Here is a 20589-nt window from a genome sequence, read left to right on the forward strand (position 1 = left end):
ACACACTCTGTCAGTTCAAAGCTAGATTAAAAACACATCTCTTTGACCTAGCATACACATTATAGACTTTTATAATTCCATATTAGGCTGCATAGATAAGGCCAGCCGGAACCGGGAACACTTCCCATAAATCCTGATTTAAGGCCCGTTCACACCAAGCACGATAACTATAAAGATAACGATAAAGATAACTATATATGCGTCCACACCAACGACCGATAACGGTCTTTTTATTCTAAGCACGCGTGCGCGCGGATGATCCAGATCCATTTTAAATGCGCGAGACCTTTAAATTAGAGTGGATTCTGATTGGCTGTCAGTGTTTTATCGTTCGACAGCTGGAAAAAAATCGTTCTGAAAGTGATCCCAACGATATCGTTCCTCATATCTTTATCGTTATAGTTGTGGTGTGAACTCTGTTATTCTTTAATATGGAGAACGATTTTTAGAATTATATCTTTATCATTATCTTTATAGTTATCGTCCTTGGTGTGAACGGGCCTGTACTCATTACATCATAAGAAGAATGGCGTCAACGCTAATATTAGTCTCTCTGTTTATACCGAGGTTTACCGCAATCCGGCGGATCCAGGCCGTATCCAGATCCGATGTTGGATCTGCACCTGGACCTAAACATGACGCATCCCTGAAGTGCCAGCCTCATCAGCCCTGTGTAGGCCTCATCGACACGACCAATCTGACTTCTAAGTAGACATGTGCCGGTATTCGGTAATGCAATAAATCGCGGTAATGAATATGCACGATATTGTTATCGCGGGGACTTCAAAATACCGTGAAAAATAATAGATCCAAATTTATAATTTTAGAACGCGCATTAGCTTATTTTCCATCAACCGCTTAAGAAAACACTGCGTAGGCCTATATGCTGCGCAAAACACGTGCGTAGTCTGATGTAAACAATCCCCACATGAAGCACTGTGTGCTTGCGGCGCAGTGCGCACTCTAGTCTAATGTAAACAATCCTCACATGGAGAAGAAGCATGGTGGAAGGAGGAACGCTGCCGTCGATTTATCCCCCTTCTAAAAGCAGGGCTGCCAACTCTACGCATGCAGCGTGAGACTCACGTAATTGACACTTTTCACACGCTCTCACGCCACATCCATTTTCTCACGCAGAGAAAAATCGCGGTGCAAAGAGGACACTGACATCGACAGACTAGAACAGAGCAGGCTACTTATGATATGACAAAAATTCTCAGCTCTCAGGTTCTGTCCATTTTATTACGAAATTCAGACAATAAATACCGTTTTGGCACTTGTAAATATGATATGACAGAACGCTGTAGCGCATCAGTTCACATAAACCGCTCATCTGCTACTTTTTATTAAGTTGGCTTGAGTACTGTGTGCACTCAACCAGATACCAGCTGTGACAACAGCTCTTTGAAAGAAGCAGATCGCGTGAAGTGACAGTCGATACCCGGGAGCTCGCGAAGATCACTGCCGCGCCATAACACCAACACAGAGAGGTCTCGAAACAGTAGACTCGTTGAGCTTAGGGAAAACACTATCCAAACGCTCATTCACTCAGAGGACACAACCGGTCGGCTCCGAAGCGGAAAGCGATTTGTGTATGCTCTCGCTTCCGCCTTTATACCTGCACTGCTAGGCGGGGCGTGGAATGCAAATCTTGCATGCCAATGTTCATTGGCTCGTTTTAGTTTCACTCGAAGGAAATTGGTCTCCCTAGCGTGATCCCAATTTGTTGGTAACTCCTACCGACGTGACGTAGGAGTGACCGAACGAAAAGGGAACGTGCAGACTAAGCCCAAGGGGTCGAGGTGGTGTCTGCAAAATAATATAGAATTCATAGACAATTGGAAAAGTTTTTGGGGCAGACCTGACCTGTTGAAAAGCGATGGTATTCATCCCTCCTGGGATGGTGCTGCTCTTCTCTCTAGTAATATGGCACATAGTCTTAGAGCTCAAACATGACAATCTGGGGCTCAGGTCGGGAAGCAGGCAGACTGACTAAACCTGGTATAAATCCCATCACATAGAGCCTCTTTCACCTAGCTATCATCATATAGTGACTGTGTCTGTTCCCCGAATGAGGACATACAAAAAACTCCTAAACCCATTCAAGGGTAAAAATGTAATTGATGTTCAACAAATAAAAAACAGATATAATACGGATGAACAAATGATAAAGCTTGGGTTGCTGAATATTCGATCCCTTACTTTAAAAGCAATCATTGTTAATGATATGATTACAGACTATAATCTAGATGTGCTGTGTTTGACAAAAACCTGGCTAAAACCAAACGATTACGTAAGGGTTAATGCCCGACGAGGTGTCCATTGTCAGGTATTAATGGACGACGGTGAGGCGTGAACCGTCCGACGCGCAGCGGAGGAGTCCAAGGAGTTATGATTAAACCGCTTGTTAAAAAAACACAACTTGATCCTACAGAATTAGTCAATTACAGGCCGATCTCGAATCTACCTTTTCTGTCAAAGATACTAGAAAAGGCAGTATCCTCACAATTGTTCCTTTTTAGAAAGAAATGATGTCTGCGAGGATTTCCAGTCAGGATTTAGACCGTACCATAGTACTGAGACAGCTCTCATTAGAGTCACAAATGATTTGCTCCTATCATCCGATCGTGGTTGTATCTCGCTATTAGTGTTACTCGATCTTAGTGCTGCATTTGACACTATCGACCACAACATTCTTTTAAATAGACTCGAAAATGATGTTGGCATTAGTGGAATTGCATTAGCGTGGTTTAAATCATACTTATCTGACCGTTATCAGATTGTAGCAGTAAATGATGAGATGTCTTATCGATCACAAGTTCACTATGGCGTACCACAAGGCTCAGTACTAGGACCGTTGCTGTTCACTCTGTACATGCTACCCTTAGGAGATATCATTAGGAAGCATGGCATTAGTTTTCACTGTTATGCTGATGATACTCAGCTCTATATTTCTTCACGCCCAGACGAAATTTACCAATTCACAAAATTAATTGAATGCATAGCTGATATAAAAAATTGGATGACTAGTAACTTCCTACTACTTAATTCTGAAAAAACAGAGATTCTAATTATTGGACAAAAAAATTCCTCACGTAATAACCTAGAATACTGTCTAACACTTGATGGCTGCTCTGTTAAGTCTTCATCGTTGGTTAGGAACCTGGGTGTGCTCTTTGATACCAATCTTTCATTTGAAAGTCACGTGTCTAGTATCTGTAAAACCGCATTTTTTACTTGAGCGAGCTCTTAACGCATTATAGTCCTTCACGTCTATTGGGATCTCAAAATTCCGGCCAGTTGATAATACCTAGAATATCAAAATCGACTGCTGGCGGTAGATCCTTTTCCTATGTAGCACCAAAACTTTGGAACAGTCTTCCTAACATTGTCCGGGAAGCAGACACACTCTGTCAGTTCAAAGCTAGATTAAAAACACATCTCTTTGACCCAGTGGTGTAGTCTAGTTTTTTGTAGTGAGTATACTGTAAGATACCCAACTGATTTTCTACTGTTTAGTGTTAATCACCATCTAACTCAGCCAGTTAAGAGCTACATTTAGCCTTAGATGTTATATGAATATGGTCCCTGAAGCACAGGTTTTATCAGCTGACAATAAAAAAAAAAATTAAACATTATAGGCACAAATACAAATTTAGTTTTAGAAATGGTTTAAAAAAATAAAAATAATGGTGTTATTGTTTTGGCAAGTTTACTGTTTAAATTAAAACATGTATGAAAACTTGTGTGATATTACCTTAAAATAACGTTTTACTAGATTTTATTATTATTATTATTATTATTATTTTAAAATACATTTTACTGTGCAATTTCTTTCTAATTTCTTTGAGTTATACCGAACTTTTATTTTGACAGGTTGTCGTAAAGACATTACAGTTTCTGTGTATATGAAACGAATGAATGACGATAGTTTTATCAAATTAAATGGTGAAATTCTCATGAAGTGACTCTCATAGCAGCTCTGCGATGAAGTGCACATGTGTAGCCTACATCATGTCTCAATACAGTGAAACGCTGAAAACACCACGAGCGTGAGTCACGCGTGCTTCAGTGTATGTAGTGGAGCACACATTGAGCGCTCATTCCCAGAGACGCGTAGAACAATTGCAGTCTCTTTTAACTTTAATATTCATATACACTAGTCCATATCGAGATTTGATTCATTGTACAGCCCTACTTTAGATTTATTCATTCAAAAATAGCCAAATTCTGTGACGTTCTGCTTTATATAATATAGCAAGTTCCATTTGTGACTGGATTCCGCGATTCGATCCGTGTCGCTTCGCAAACACAGACGGGGTGAATTTATGAATGAAGGTGTGAAAGTTCTGACACAAAACAGAGTTGTTACGTATCCTCACGCTTTTTTAAGTGGGTATACGGAAATCCTTGGCCTTTTCTAGTGGGTATACGACGTATACCTGCGTATCACGTAGACTACACCACTGCTTTGACCTAGCATACACATAACACATTATAGACTTCCATATTAGGCTGCATAGATTAGGCCAGCCGGAACCGGGAAAACTTCCCATAAATCCTGATATACTCGTTACATCATAAGAAGAATGGCATCTACGCTAATATTAGTCTCTCTGTTTATACCGAGGTTTACTGCAGTCCGCCGGATCCAGGCCGTATCCAGATCCGATGAAGGACCTGCGCCTGGACGTGGACCCCGGATGTATCCAGATCAGATGGTGGATCTGCACCTGGACCTAACCATGACGCATCCCTGAAGTGCCAGCCTCATCAGCCCTGTGAAGGCCTCATCGACACGACCAATCTGACTTCTAACTAGACATGTGCCGGTATTCGGTAATGCAATAAATCGCGGTTCAAAATTAGAATTTTAGAACTGTCTAACGTACCTCAGTTTATTAAAGATGAAATACTGGTGCAAGAGTTATCTCGATACAGAAAACGGGTTTCCCCTATAAAGAAAATCCCTCTCGGGTGCAAGTCACCTTTAGTGAAACATCTAGTTTCATTCAGAAGACAAGTTTTCATGGTTCTGAAAAATGGAATTGATGAGATCGATCTGGTTTATAAGTTCAAAATTGATGGGTTCGATTACACAGTGTTTGCAACATCTGACACTACAATTAAATGTTTCAGTTGTGGTAGGATCGGACATCTAGTTCGTGATTGTCCTAGCAAAAAGGACAGTGCAGGTGCGAGCACAAGCACGGGATTAGGGTTTTCTGTTGTTCCTCCAGTTGAGATCGCAAGTGACACCGACACTGCCGGTATGTCTGTAGTCGAAGCCGGTGAGATTGAGCCCGAGCCGATCGCAGTTGTGACTGTCGAGAATCAAGGTCAAGCTTTATTAAGATCCCTTCTGGGCAATTTGGTTGCAGCACAGGCAAACAAACAACAAACTGACACATACAGTACATCATGATAATAAATAGCAACACATATTACAAATTACAAAGAATACAAAGAGTACCTAAAATATAAAAAATATAAAAGACCTTAATAAATACCTTTAAGACTTATTTAGTAGTCTGATTGCACTCGGAACAAAAGAGTATTTTTATCGATTATTTTTAATCTTTGGTAGTCTGTAGCGACGGCCTGAGGGCAACATAGAGAACTCTGGATATAAGAAGTGTTCACTGTCTAAAAGCACAGAATGGGCTCGACTCAAAACATTTCTGTTAAACAGAGCTGTCAAACTTCTTTGCTCTTTACCTATAATCTTCCCACTGTTATTGACTAATTTATTTAGTGCTTTTTTGTATTTCACACTAAGATTTCCAAACCAGCAGCTAATGGAAAAGGACAACACTGGCTCTATATAAGACTTGTAAAACAATTCCATCAGTGTTTTGTCTATATTAAATTATCTTAATTTTCTAAGACAGAAAAGACGCTGCTGTCCCTTTTTACACAGGGCCTCTGTGTTCAAATCAAACCGCAATCTTTTATCAATAATTGTCCCTAGATATTTATAACTGTCCACACATTCCACCTTATTGTACTTAACAAATGTGTCTTGGGAAGAATGTGTTTGTATTCTAAAGTCAATACTCATGTCTTTTGTCTTGGATACATTAATCTGCAAACAGGCATCATCACACCATTTCACGAAATCATCAACCACTGGACCATGGCACGTTTCATTTTCTTCTAAAAGACTCACAATAACTGTGTCGTCTGCAAATTTTAAGAAGTACCTATTTTTATGTTTGCTTAGACAATCATTTGTATATAAGATATACAATAAGGGAGACAAAACACATCCCTGAGGAGAACCTGTGGATGTTGTCAAGGGAGCTGAAAGACTACCGTTTACTCTCACCCTCTGAGTTCGATCAGTTAAAAAATCTAAGACCCAGCCTACTAAGTTAAGATCCAGACTAAAATTAGTAATGAACTTATCTGCTAAAATATGAGGTTGTAAAGAATTAAAAGCAGATGAAAAGTCAATAAATAAGAGCTTAGCATGAGTTTTACTACCCTCCAGGTGCTGCAATACCATGTTTAGTAGAGTTGCTGTTGCATCTTCAACACCTTGCTTTGTTCTATATGCGAACTGAAGAGGGTCTAACAAATCCTTTGTTTTGTCTAATAATTCATCTTTTACTAATTTCTCAAAACATTTCATTATAAGGGATGTTAATGCTATTGGCCTAAGGTCATTAAATGTTACAGCATGTGTGGTTTTCAGCACTGGCACTACAGTAGCTTCCTTCCAAAGTTTTGGAACTCTCTGGAGGGCAATTGATCTTTGAAAGATGTTACAAAACACTGGCGCCAATTGTTCTGCACAGACCTTAATTAAACGCCCTCCGATTTTATCAGGACCAGGGCTTTTTCTCACATTACAACCCTTGAAGACTTTCATTACAGACAATTCATCAAAAAAGTTATAAGCACAACCATAACTCGTTTTAGATTTCATAGACTCTGTCGCTGGACCAAAATCAGGCACATCAAATCGTAAATAAAACTTATTTAAGTCCTCTGCCAGCTGACTACTAGAGTCATACTCAAGTAATTGAATTTTCTTGATCTCATACCCTTTAGTTCCAGTTATAAGCGTCATCCCCTTCCAAACAGACCCCAAGTTGTTCATACTCAACTCTTTCTCAAGCTTTATTTTATAATTTAACTTTGCTTTCCTTACTTCTGTTTTTATTTCCTTTTGCAGTTCAAGTTTTTTGACCTTACCCTCATGAAATGCTCTACATCTCTCGTTCACGAGTACTTTGAGGGAATTTGTAAACCATGGCTTATTGTTTGGGAATATTTTAACAGTCTTGCGGGGGATAAGCATCTCTTCACAAAAGGAGATATAGTTACTAGTGACATCTGTAAGTTCATCTATACTCAAGCAAGAGTCATAAAAAACATCCCAGTCCGTACACTCCAGACATCCCTGCAAAGATACAGTAGACTCCTCAGACCACAGGCTGATGTTCTTAATCTGTGGCCGTACTCGTCTTAAAACAGTTTTATAAACAGGGACAAGTAAGACAGTATTATGATCCGCCGACCCCACTGGAGGCTGAACAACAGACTTATATGCATCCTTAATTGATCCGTAACAGAGGTCAAGAGTTGTATTATGACGTGTGGGGCAAGACACATATTGATAAAAATTCCGCAAACACTGCTTCATGGAACACTTATTAAAATCGCCCAGAATCAGGTTTGGAGCATCTGGAGTAATAGCTTGCAGTCTATGCACAACACTCCCAAGGGTCTCTACTACATTTGCTTCATTTGCTCTCGGATGTATGTAGACCACTGTAACAAAAAGTTGAGGGAATTCGCGGGGCATGTATTGTGGTCTGAGTGATACAAAGAGCAGTTCAAGGTCTTTAGTGCACATGCTCTCTCTCACAGTAACAGATCTGCACCATTCTTGGTTTATATACAGACAAACGCCTTCTCCTTGTTTTTTACCCGTAACTAAAGGACAACGATCCGTACGAAAAGGAGTGCCAAAACCGTTGATAATTACGGAGTTATCAGGGTCGCTACTTTTTAGCCACAATTCAGTAAAAGCCATAATACAAGCATCTTTATGTTGGAAACGTACCGTTGCTTGCAGTTCATCAATCTTGCTCCTAAGGGACTGGACGTTGGCCATGACAATTGACGGGAGAGGAATCCGGTTTAGACGTAACTTTCTCAGCCTCACCCGTACCCCTCCTTTCTTCCCCCTCTTCCGTATTTTCCGAGGGTTACGATCCTGAGTGGTAAAAGGTCCCGCATTATTATGAACACCGTTTCCATGTGGCGGGCATTGGTCCACAGGATAACGAACATTGTAAGGCCGATGCCACTGAAGAAGAAACTCTCTGCCATACCCAGCAAACATGCTCCTTTGGGGCCCGAATGGGGCCCTTGCGGGCAGCCCACTGTGGGCCCAGATACCGGCGTGAAATGCGGGGCACATGTGGGCCCCACACTATGGGGCCCCATCGGGACAGCCCAAAGTGTGGGCTGACTGTGGGCTAGCCCACACTAAGTAGAGTGGGCCCCCATTGGGGCCAGTTGTGGGCCCACAGCAAACCCCTTGGGGACCCGTGTGGGACCACTGTGGGCAGCCCACTGTGGGCCCAGATACCAGCGTGAAATGCAGGGCACATGTGGGCCCCACACATCGGGACAGCCCAAAGTGTGGGCTGACTGTGGGCTGGCCCACACTAAGTAGAGTGGGCCCCCATTGGGACCAGTTGTGGGCCCACAGCAAGCCCACGCTGTGGGCAAAGTGTGGGTATACTGTGGGTACATTGGGTTAAGTGTGGGCATACTGTGGGAACACTGTAAAAAGTGTGGGCATACTGTGGGTACACTGGGAAAAGTGTGGACAATGCAAAGATGTATTGTAATATACCTGTGGCCTTAACAAACAACAAGATTAGTTTGGTTGTACTTTGCATTGTAGAGCCCTGGGTCTGGACATAAACTGCAAGACAGTGCACTTCAGAACACTTTAATTTCTTCTGATTATTTTTAATAGTATGTAAAGCACTTTGAATTACCATTGTGTATGAAATGTGCTATATAAATAAACTTGCCTTGCCTTGCCTTGCCTTGCATTTGCCACAATACATTCAAAATAATTGCACTTGTTGAAAGTTGAAGTAGTACATTATAAGTTATATGTTTCAAATAATTTCATTTATTCACAGTCATGTAAAATATATATATACATATAAATATATACACAATACATTACCGTTCAAAAGTTTGGGGTCAGTAATTTTTTTAAAATACTTTTGAAAGAAATCCCTTCATCTCATCAAAGCTGCATTTATTTAATAAATACATTAAAAAGAGTAATATTCTGAAATATTGTTGCAACTTAAAATAACTGTTTTCTGTTTTAATCTATTTTACAAAGTAATTATTCCTGGGATGTTAAAAAATTATGTTAATAATTTATTACAGTAGCCAGCATCCAGTCGTCGGCATGTAAATCGTGGAAAAAAAAATCAGGAACGTTTGAACAGAACTGTCAAAAGAGCAGCATTTATTTTAAATAGATTTTGAGTCTTTTGTCTTCAGAGTCCTCAAGTCTTCTGGTTCTTCTGCTCCTTCCACCATCCCAGTCTCTTGCATGATTTAACAGGATCAGGATCAACCCCTTCGGATGCTGCGGCCTGGCTGTTTTTGTGTCAGTTTTTTCTCTAAAGTGAGAAAAAAACAACAACAATTGAAATGTTAACATAAATTTTTTTTACAAAAAAACAAAAACAAGGGTTGTTCCAAGTGTAATTTATATATGACTGGAGAAACCTGAGAATAATTTGAGTTCCGGAAAAATAGTTACAGGTGTTGTTTATTATTATTAAAAACAAATTTAGGCGGTGTTGTTGAAAGAGAAACATACAGAGAGTGAACCAATTGAGGGCATGATGAAATAAGAACATGAGAACAGTTTACTAAAATTATCAACACAATGTAAAGAATAATTTTTTCAACTTGTACTCACACTCATGTCATTCCAAACCTGCATGATTTCTTCTGTGGAAGATGATATTTTGAAAAATGACTCAAAAAGTCAATGGGATCCAATGGGATTTTCATTGTATGAACAAAACAGATTAAACATAATTCAAAATATCTTCTTTTGCATTCCACAGAAAAAAGTAAATAATACATGTTTGGAACAACATGAAGAACAATCCTTTTAATGTCTTTATCAATAAATCATTGATAGATTTAACTTGCAACCTGAATATGTTATTTTTATTTAAAAAAATAGAGGGAATGTGTCTGACGGTCAAACGAGTACTTACACAGAAAAAGAGTGACCTGTGCCTGAGTGGCTCTTTTGGGTTTATTATTTAGCTGTTTGACACACATCACAATTAAAGGAAAAAAGAGAGAAGACAACTGAATATTAGTCAAATATTACATAAATCTATACAAATAAAAATGATTATTTTTTCATCAGTGATTATTGACTAATTAATGAACTCTGGTCCTCGAAGTGCACTGTCTTGCAGTTTATGTCCAGACCCAGGGCTCTACAGTGCGCCCATTTCACTCGCATATGCGAGTAAATATTTCGGCGTGCGAACGTGAAAAAATATTTGGGCGCACTCGTGCGAGTGACACACAGCATTTTTCTATAGAAACAGCTGCAAATACATCATCATGAGGAGGGGCAGATTAGGACACTATATTACCGGGAGATCAGTTATTTAGGCCTAAATCTTCAGTAGCTAGTCTGTAGCCTCATAAAAAAAACTACAGTGCCCACACACGAACTATTAGGGCCCTATAATTTCCGCGATCACGGAATCGCGGAATTGGTAAATTAACGCGGAATCTAGTTTCAACGCGTAATTTTACATATTTGGAATAAAATTCTGTTTTTGTGTGGGAGAAAAACGTATGTCTGAGGAAAATGGCATATTACTGAAAGAACGAGCAGAGAGAGAGGCCCGGTCGCGCGCGCGTCTTCAAACTGTCTTGCTCTCTCTCCCTCGCCCTTATTAATCTAAATCAATTGAGAATTGACAATGGTAAAAGATCGGAAGAACGAGGTTTCACGTGGAGCATTCGGATATTTTTTTTCCTGAATTAGGCTACCTGTGTGAATTGTGCAAAAACAAAAAAAAATGTTTTACCTTTCCTTCTTCTCTGAAAAGCGTTCCGCCCATTCAGCTGACATAAAAAACACTTTCAATAAACTAAACAAATCCTATCCAATGATGAAATGTTTTCTGTGTTGACAAATCTTGTGCGATGTCCTAAAACTGCCGGGATAATCACACAACGCGTACAAGTCTGTCTGCTAATGATACGTCCGATTCGCGAACTAATGACTCATTTGAACCGATTCACTTTAATGAATGGTTAAAACAACTGATCTGTCCAACACTGAATCGGTTCGGTGTATAACAAAATCGGTAACACTTTACAATAAGGTTCCATTTATTAAACTCTAGTTAACTAGATCAGTTAACATTAACTATTAATAAACTGCACTTCTACAGCATTTATTAATCTTTATTAATGTTAATTTCACCATTTAGTAGCCTACATTATTTAAATGAAAAGTTGTATTTGTTAACATTAGTTAGCTTAATGCACTGTGTGAATTAACATTAAAAATACAGGGTTAGGGTTAACTAAGATTAACAAAGATTAATAAATACAGTAACAAATGTATTGCTCGTGGTTCATGTTAGTTAGCCTAATACATTCACTAATGTAAACAAACCAAACCACATTTAACATCTCTTAAAATTCGAATTTTGTTTGTTACCTCAATAAATTTAGGGTCATTCCTATTTTATTTGTGTACATTTTAATCATTAACATTAAAAACACTCTTTTTACGACTAAAATTACAGTAAAGGGTAAAAAAAAAACTGAATTCCCAAAAATTAAAACGGAAAAAACGGAATTTGCAAAAAATTAAAACGGAAAAAACAGAATTTGGGGAAAAATAAAACGGAGTTTGGGAAAAAATAAAATGTATTTTATAGGGCCCTTCGGATCAGCATAGAGGGGCCCTCCCTGGAACTGTTTGATCCTACAAAATGTGCTGAAAATTGGCTGTCTGCTGGAAAGAGGTCAAGGCGACCAGGCTACAAAGCTTGGCCAAGTGACTCAGACATGATCTTCATTTCAGATAAAATGTGAAACATACATAGGGCCTACATACAATGATAAATGAAATCTACATGACGATAAAATAGAATTAAATGAAAATCTTTTGTTTGAAAGTTTTGGTCTGATGTTCTTAACCTTACAATGAGCATTGTAAATTTAATTGTTGAATAATTCTAATAATAAAACTATAATGATAAACTTATACAACAAAAATGACTGTGCCCCCAAATATTTTTCTGTGCTCCTACATTTTTTTATTTAGGCGCACCAGTGCTCCTTGTTCAAAAAGTAAGTGTAGAGCCCTGAGACCTGATCAATCTCACTTGCTCTTTTAACCAAAAGAGCTCGATTAGCTTGTTCAGGTGTGCTGGACCAGGGTTGGTGCTAAAGTCTGCAGGACAGTGGTCCTCAAGGGCCAGAGCTGAGGTCCCCTGCAAAATGTTTGGAACATGACTAGATCGATCACTTACAGCAGTGGTGTCCAGTCCTGGTCATGGAGGAGTTTAGCTCCAGCCTGTCTGTAGTTTCTGCTGATCCTGAAGACCTCGATCAACTGGTTCAGGTCTGCTTAACTGGGGTTGGAGCTCAATTCTGCAATCAGGATTAGACTGCAATAAATACTGAAAAGAGAGAGGACAAACAACATTTCAAATACAGTATTTAATGTTAATCTTAACTTTAAGATTAATAAATGCTGTAGAAGTAATTGTTCACTAATTGTTGGTTCATGTTAACTAAAGCTAACAAAATTAAACCTTATTATAAAGTGTTACCATTTATTAATAATGAGAGAGTTGGCCATACGAGTATAAAATGAATTAATAGGAATCTTAAACTGGTTCAAACTAGGCTACTGTATTGTATATTCATGTTAATACTAGGCACAAATGGCATTATAGCACTCCTTTCATTTGCCCTCCAGGTGGGCGTTCCTATAATGGTGCGAGTCATGTGACGTCACGTGAAATCAATGAATTAACCGTCCAGTGAATATTTTTAAGTTAAATAAATTAGTTTACTTTCATTCACACATTTGGAAATTGCCAGCAAAACCTTTACAATACTATCAAAATCTCTCATATACTGTACACATACAATGTGATTAAAAGCCTAAATTACAGCTCAAGCTAACCTACCTCTAGCTATACAGTTAGCTGCTACTGTTAACTTAACGGATGAGATGCTAGCGGACTGTTCCTGAAGACACTAAATCATTTCTATAAAGTAAATATTCAACGGAAGCGTATCATTTACATGAAAGAATGTGTCAGAAGCATTTGTATGTACTATTTGTGTAAGTTTGGGGACTAAACTTACCTGAAAGTAGTGAAAACAACAGTGAGAGACGGAGTTACTGCTTGTGTCAGTTGAGCTGTCGTCCCGTTTCCATGGTAACGGCCTCCGCTCCAGTTCAAATGCGGCTCGAATGTTCAGCGCGAGCGCCCATTAAAACACGTAAAAGTCACGCAGCATTTACATAAACAGAATTGATGGAGGGAATTATTTGATAATCAGATAAAATATCTTGAAAACTTTGGTTTGTTCCATTTGTTCCTATTTTAATAAAACCTGTTTAATTATAACCTCAGTGAGATCAATTATGCAACATAATAACTTAAAAATATCCATTAGGGAACGTTCTCTATAAGTTACTTTAAGGTTATTCAAAAAATAACCACCCTGCAACGTTCTGGGAACGTTATTTTATGGTTGCAAAATAATAACTTAAAAATAACCATTAGGAAACGTTCTCTAAGTTATTTTTAGGTTATTTAAAAGTAACCACCCAGCAACGTTCTGGGAACATTATTTTATGGTTACATAAAAATAAAACCAAAAAAGAATATTCCCCTAACGTTAGTATTTGGTTCCCAAAAAAAATAACCAAAAACTAACGTTAGGGGAATGTTCTGTGTTAACTGGGTGGTCTGTCTGACTTTATCAGTCTGTCTGGGAATAGCTGCAACAAGCAAACAGGTAAAGATAGTACTCGTCTTGCTATCTAGTTGTTTGATGAGAAAATTAAATGTAGCCTATAGTTGCAATACACGCGTTAAGTTTTGTAAGCTCCGTGCAACTGCTGCAGCGGTCTATTATTTCTAGAATATTAGAAATCTAATACTCAAGCTGTTTTCTCATTTTTCTACTCTTAATATTAAATAAAAAACGACTGAACGAAAGATACACGGATTCTCTTGAACCACCACCGCGTTTGCGGCAGAAAACTACTGCAGTGCAGCCAAAATGCTCTGTTCGACTTATCTGAGATCCTTTACTCTTCCCTGTGGATGACCTGTGACCTACTTTCTGTAAGATCTGAATTTTTGAACTTGAATTTTTGAACTTGAATTTTAGAAAACTGAATTTGAAGTTCCGAATTTATTCATCTTGAAAACTTGAATCTGTATTTTTTTAAACTGAATATTTGCAGTATACGAATTCAGAACAAAAAAAACTAGCTGTTTGAAAATACATGTCTATAAAATTCAGCCATAAAAACATTTCAATTTGTTAAATTTCAAATGTTCAATATTCGTTTAAAAAAAATCTAATTCAGAACTATTTAAACTACCACCTAAAATTCAATTTTGTTAGATTACACTTGCAAATAATTCAAATTTACACAATTCAAATTCAAATCGTTTTGTCATATTATGAGCTCCATAGGATAACGTTTAGTTAGCTGCTATGTGTTTTATTTGTAAGACAGGTAATGGTCACCATGGAGATCGTAAACATCCGATCATGTCACTGCCGCTACAACACCGCTAGAGGGCAGTCAATACAAACCCAACATCCGCATGTCAGAACCGTAATGTAAATATGTTGTTTTACCGGTCTGATGAATGATGAACTCATCTTTATTCATTCGTAGCTTTATATAAAAGCTTTATATAGACACGTGGTTTAGACATAGACTATTGAAGGCCAACCACTATGCACTTGAAGAGATACATAAAGGTAAACAGAATATCTCACTGTGCTTTGATGAATGGTAGGCCTATTCGGTGCCTTTTGATTTTGATCATGCCTTAAAATATTGAACAGTATATCAATAATATAATTTTAATATGTTACAGCATTGTTACAGGTCCAGTCTCCATGTTTACTTCTCTGGACAATACTTTTTTAGAGTTTAGATCAGATGTTTTAATAGGCTATTTTTTTTTCATTTTTTTTTTTTCATTTACGCACATGTTGCACATAGAAGGCCTTGGGACTGAGAAAACATACTGGGGGTGCAGGGTTTACCTCTTAAGTACACATTAAATCAAAATTGCCATATTTACTTTATTAGCGCAAATTGTTTGTTTTGTGGTGAACAGTTCATCCGTGCAAGTCAATCCACACAAAAAATGTTTTTGGCTTAGAAAAAACAAGCCACGCCCTCTATTTTTCCTCATTTAGGATGGATCCCAAATGGCACACTTCATGTGGACTTGCGGTCTCATGGCCTTAAATTGCATGTGTCCGCCAAGTGTACGAGTCTGTAGGGTGTCCCAAGAGCTGCCTTTGTGCCCTTGATGTGGACTTCGGCGAAGCCCGCACTTTCGCACCCTCCACACGAGTTACCTACCCAGGAATCATTGCGAACGCCCAATCAGATAAACAAGGGGAGGAGTTTCGTAGCTGTTTGACTTTCGGTGACACAAATGACATAAAATTGTCATTGCCATAAATTGTCATAAAGCCTGTCCCAAAACACACTCTCGCGTGCCCTCGTGTACTTGAGGCCAGCACTTAGGTCTGCACTTCCTGACGTCACCAAGTGTGAACTTGAAGGAGGTCCACAAGGCCGGAGTGTGCCATTTGGGATCCAGCCTTAGTATTCTGTTTCTCTCGGAAATACGTCACAACACTGAAATAAAGTCAGCTGCAACTTCCGGTTCACGGGGACTTTAAGAAAAGAATGGGCCATTTTTATATTTTGCTCAGAGCTTTAACCACTAAAAACAAACAATGTAGCCTAATCTAATCAAAACTCTCATCATGAGGAGGACAAAACAAAGTTAAGTTTGTCTTCCCTTGCCATCTCTAAATAATTTTCCAAATTCTAACATTATTTATTATGAAATGATCTTTTGCTGATTAAAAATGCTAAATATATGAAAAAATGATACGCCACACAATACTCATCCTTTGGTTTTTAAAATTATATTGTGTGTGGATTTAATGTTTTGGCTACACATTGCAATATGTCACAAAAGTTTGAAATGCAAAAAAAAGCCCCATATTAGTGCAATTCACCCTATCAGTAGGCCTACTTTACTTCACTGTTTATTTTTCTGACAACATTTACTTCCACTCCTTACATTTTACACAAATATCTGTATTTTCTACAGATTACATTTTCAAACCAGGCTCATTACTTTAGTTTTAATCTATATTTGGTGGCATCTCTAATAAATCATGAATCGGTTAGTCTTGACCGCTACGACCGCTCGCGCACGCTCCGCGCATCCACCAAAACGTTTATTTAATTCAGAGTAATCAAACAATGCGAGTCGAGAGACTCGAGTGGAAGCGTACAGGTTCGTACATATAGGGTTGTCCGTGGTTTCAGAATTTGTTTTCTGCTAAATGAATATATGTAAATGTTGTGGATATATATGATGGCACGGATGAGTAAGAGATTTCCCAGCCTGAAATTTGTCCCAGTCCGGCCCTGTTCTACATGGTGATTATTCAGCCTGGATACATTCATTAGCTAACAAAATTTGAAATGTAATTTCTTTTGTATTGTATTAATATGATGTGAAGTTGTTACCAGAGTAACACTTAAACAGGTAGTAATGGCTATTTTTTACTTAAGTACATGTAAGAGCCCATACTTCTTTACTTTATCTTGAGTAAAAAAGTGTACTCAACTTTTACCAGAGTATCTTTGTGTGTACTTTTGCCATCTTTGGAACAAGGTTATTTGTGTAACCCAACTTCAGAGCAAGAAACCAGGACACTAATTGATAAAACAAACACTGTCAGAAAGTGCAGAAATTGTACTTTTAGACGTACAACAGCCTGTCAATGAGGCAGTACCTGCAAAGATACACCAGATATACCAAATATTTACCCACTTTTAACATGGGTATATTTCAATATTTGTATTTTTCTACCTATGCATTCTAGTTACATTCTAGTGGTGTATGATCACAAGTAGACCCTTTTTCTGTTAAACTGGTAACTATTCTGCATTTGAAGTTTGAACATGATCTTATGAGAGTTTACAAGCAATCTAATATCCAAAGAGAGTCTAGAATGTCGCGGACCCCCGGTTGAAGACCCTTACATTACATAATCAGTGATTCTGTCTGGACGCAACATGGCGCAGCGCGACGCCTGTTCATTCTCGCCTGTTAAGTACACACATTTACACTAATTTACACGAAGGACAAATTAATTGCACATTTACTTATACTTCCTTTTTGAGCCAATGCAGATGAATAAGCAATAAGTTATTTCAGGGCAAGATCTCCCTGATTGTAAACCAAATCGTGATTGGTTGGAGCGAGAGTGTGCTATGATTGGTCATCACAAATGGCTGTTGATTGTCTTAAGTAGACGGTGGGTGGAGTCCACTTATTTGTGAACTTGTGCAGGTCTTGACTAAGCGGCAACCTTCGGGTCTCTCTCTTGAATCCAACACGGAAGTGACTTAAACTGCAATTCATTGACTGAGGGACCGAGAGAAGTCATAGAGACAGGCTCCAAAAGAAAGTGAATCCCATATACTCCCCATGTTAATATACCCAAATTTACAGCAGAAAAATAAACATTTACAGCCTGGTACAAAAAGTGATTTTGGTCTATAAATTGACCAAAATAATTATGCCCTTCATGACAACTGTGAGGGGGGTGAATTTTTTTATAACTCACCCGTTTAAGTTATATTAAGCCTTAACGTTCTGCATAATTAAGGGCGGGGCCACTTGAGTGACAGTGGATTGCCTCTGCTGTCACTACTAGCCGCTTGTCTGCTGTCTGTTAGCCGTCAGGTCACCTCAGCTAATCCCGCCTCTTTGCCCATTTTCGCTTATCCGGGAGTGTAGCGCTACCAAAATGTCGACGGCCTGCTCCACTTTGGGCTTCAAAAATGCTCTTCAGAAACCAACGGGTGAAGTCACATACACTATGTCTTGACTCAAAATCCACAAATGCGTGTGGGGATCTACAAATGCACAGAAAATTAATCACAAATGAATGTCTGGCACAGTTGCGTTTGTGACATAAAACACATTTGTAAATATTTTTTAATTTGCAAATCTGATTTTATTTATTTGTGAATTTTATAAATTTTTGTGAAACTCTTTACATTTATTTGTGAATCTCAATCTATTTATTTGGAATAATGCAACAATTCTTTGGTAGGTCAGTCTAAAAAACAGAGCTTGCAATGCCTGATGCTTGTCAACAGAGGCTGCCAAAAACAGTGAAACAATATTTAGCTAATTCTACTCAACTAAAAATGTCTTTCTTTTACTTGTGTAGCCTATAAATAGTTTGTGTATCATTTTGTTTTGTAAAGTCTTGACATTCTCTGAATTTCTGAACTCACTATTTTGAGGACTTTTTGTATTGGTTTACACTCTTGGATTTGGTTTTCTATCCTGATCTTGTATTTTTGTCAGTGTGATTATGTTAAACTTTCAGCTTGTGAAACGTAAATCATACTGTCTGAATCATACTAAATTTGCCAACATTTGTACACACACACACACACACACACACACACACAGTACCGGCACTTCTATATAGTTACATTTTTAGCATACCTTCACTTTTTCGTGCAGTTTACTGGCACTTCTCACATTGCTGGTACATTGCCACTCAGAGTCAAAGTGTCAGTTCAAGCGAGCAGGGACTTCGCTAGGAGGACGAACATTCATATATATGTAAATATACACTACTTTAACAAGAAGACAAGGCGATGTAGCTGTTGTAGAAAAAAACTGATATAGATTAGGTTACCACTCACAGCAACAATTGTTCTCCCCTTTGCCATGTTTAAAGTTTTTGGGCATGCCCAACTCGGAAACTTGGGTATCCTAATTTTCCCAGTAGTAAATGGGTCAATGACGTGACGCCTAAATTTTCTGTCCGATTGCATTTTTTCAGGCAAAAATGGGTTTAAATGCATAAAAAGATACTGTATATTTATAGTACCTCTCCCATGTATTTGACACTTTAACTTTTAAAAAACCTTTACTTATTTGTTATTTTTTTTGTTATTTAAAGTGTCAAAACATCATGTGGTGCGACCGTCCGGCCATAACTTCTGTTTTGAAAACGTCTTTGAAATTACTCTGAATTTATTCAAATTTATTTTCTGCACTATTTGGCATGATTTCCAAAATGTTTTGTAATCCTTTAAAAAAAATTCAAAGCATTTGTATTTATATTTCCATCATAATATACAAACAAACTTTGTCCGATGATGTCCATTTTATGAAATATCATGTGGTGCGACCATCAAGGAACTACCATTTTGGGACTTATATGTTGAAAACTATTCAAACACAGGAAGTTACATCATAAACCAATTTACCAAGGACCCATGGAAGCAGCAAGCAGGTTTGTAATTCTCTCAAATTGGAAAAAAAATAAACCTTTGTAATGGTTGGTATGTAGTTGCCACATTTGGATGTCATGTGGTATGACCTCAAAAAAAAATTAATATTAAAGTTATTTCTACAAATATATATTTTTATTATAAATTTCATAGTGACCTTTTTTGGCAAGCTAGCTTGTTTTGTTTAGGTGGCCAATTCTGTGCCTGTAAATTATGACTGAATTTGAAAATATCATGTGGTGCGACCAAATATCATGTGGTGCGACCACTGCAGACTTTTCCATGATTGATATATGTCCTAGATTGGCAGTTTTATACTTTTATATTCAATTGACGGTTTATATAAAAAAAGTACTTTACTTTAGTATCATTTGGAATAGATTTTTATGCAATTTGGGATCTTTTTTTATAGATTTCAGACAGTTTGTGTTTACTCTTTGTACAATATGAGAAAAATGCAACAAAAAAAAATTAGAGCATGTAATTTCAGTTTAGTAATAATGCATTTATTAGTAGTGTATTTATTATTGCCTATTTATTTATTTAAAACTATTTTAATCTATTTTACCAGATGCCACTGCCAAGCGAAAAAATTCTAACCCTGCAGCAAGAGCAGAGTACCTTGATAGGAGAAGAGTGAAATATTATTACAGTTTAAAATATCTGTTTTCTATGTGAATATATAGTAAACTGTAATTTATTCCTATGATCAAAGCTGAATTTTCAGCATCGTTACTCCAGTCTTCAGTGTCACATGATCCTTCAGAAATAATTCTAATATGTAACCCTAGACCACAAAACCACTCAATGGGTCAATGTCACATGGGTAATTTTTTTTAAATTGAGATTTATACATCATATGAAAGCTGAATAAATAAGCTTTCCATTGATGTATGATTTGTTAAGATAGA

At 37.8% G+C, this 20589-nt stretch overlaps 1 long non-coding RNA gene across 1 annotated transcript; it reads right to left on the minus strand.

The window, feature by feature from the left end:
- Positions 1 to 12581: 12581 nt before the first annotated feature.
- On the minus strand, positions 12582 to 13827 carry LOC311088913. Its single transcript, XR_014607581.1, has 2 exons — positions 13429 to 13827; positions 12582 to 12731 (listed from the first exon to the last, which is right to left on the minus strand). It is a non-coding gene; the product is annotated as an uncharacterized lncRNA (long non-coding RNA).
- Between the last annotated feature and the right edge of the window lie 6762 nt (positions 13828 to 20589).

This window comes from Abramis brama, assembly GCF_963993115.1.
Source record: "Abramis brama genome assembly, chromosome: 8".
NCBI classification, from domain to species: Eukaryota; Metazoa; Chordata; class Actinopteri; order Cypriniformes; family Leuciscidae; genus Abramis; species Abramis brama.